The sequence below is a fragment of the Otolemur garnettii genome, unplaced genomic scaffold (assembly GCF_000181295.1).
Source record: "Otolemur garnettii isolate 467f Iridium unplaced genomic scaffold, OtoGar3 scaffold00179, whole genome shotgun sequence".
Taxonomy (NCBI): domain Eukaryota; kingdom Metazoa; phylum Chordata; class Mammalia; order Primates; family Galagidae; genus Otolemur; species Otolemur garnettii.
The window spans coordinates 45,586-46,785 of NW_003852574.1; the positions used below are offsets into that span (position 1 = coordinate 45,586).

Consider the following 1,200-nt stretch of genomic DNA (forward strand, 5'->3'; position numbering starts at 1 on the left):
AGATCCTTTTGCTTTAGCCTCCCCAGTAGGTGGGACTATAGGCGCCACTACCAAGCATAGCTAATTATTCTATTTTTAGGAGACAGGTGTCACTCTTGCTCAGGGAGAGCTTAGGCTATCCACCTGCCTCGGTCTCTCAACAGTGCTAGAATTATAGGCCTGAGCCACCTTGCCCAGCTATAACAATTTTTTCAATGAATAAATGACATCCCACCCTCATTCTCCAGCCTTGTGTCCAACGTAAAAATAATATGTCGAATTTAATTGTTTGGACAAAAGGTGACAAGATATGGCACTCATTCACCTATATTTTCTTTTCTTTTGTTGAGACAGAGTCTCACTGTGTTGCCCTTCGTAGAGGTGCCATGGTGTCACAGCTCACAACAACCTCTGAACTCTTGGGCCTAAACGATTCTCTTGCCTTAGCCTCCCCAAGTATTCGGGACTTACAGGTGCCTGCCACAACACCTGGTTATTTTTATTGTTGCAGTTGTCATTGTTCTTTTTATTTATTTATTTTTTAGAGACAGAGTCTCACTTTGCCACCCTTGGTAGAGGGCTGTGGCATCACTGCTCACAGCAACCTCCAGCTCTTGGGCTTAGGTGATTCTCTTGCCTCAGCCTAAGTAGCTGCGACTACAGGCACCAGCCACATTGCCCGGCTATTGTTTTGTTGCAGTTTGGCTGGGGCTGGGTTCGAACCCACCACCCTCAGTATATGGGGCTGGCGCCCTACTCACTGAGCCACAGGCGCCACCGATCACTGTACATTTTAGCTGGCCCCAGCTGGGTTGGAACACACCAGCCTCGGTGTATGTGGCTGACGCTGTAACCACTGTGCTACAGGCGCCAAGCCAAATTCTCCTCTATTTTCAAAGGCCATATCTTTAAAGCATATTATAGGCTAGGCGCGGCAGTTCGCGCCTGTAATTCTAGCACCCTGGGAGGCTCAGGCGGACAGATTGTTTCAGCTCACAGGTTGGAAAGCTGCCTGAACAAGAGTGAGACCCCTGTCTTTAAAAAAAAAAAAATTGCCCAGGCTCGGAGCTTGTGGCTCAAGCAGCTGGTGCCAGCCTCAAACACCTGAGCTAGCAGGTTCGAATCCAGCCCGGGCCCGCCAAACAACGACGGCTGCAACCAAAAACTATCCGGGCGTTGTGGCAGGTGCCTGTAGTCCCAGCTACTTGGGAGGCGGAGGCA

At 49.7% G+C, this 1,200-nt stretch overlaps 1 pseudogene; it reads right to left on the reverse strand.

Moving 5' to 3' along the window:
• LOC100941198 overlaps positions 1-1,200 on the reverse strand; it is a 7,205-nt pseudogene that overhangs the window by 4,830 nt on the left and 1,175 nt on the right.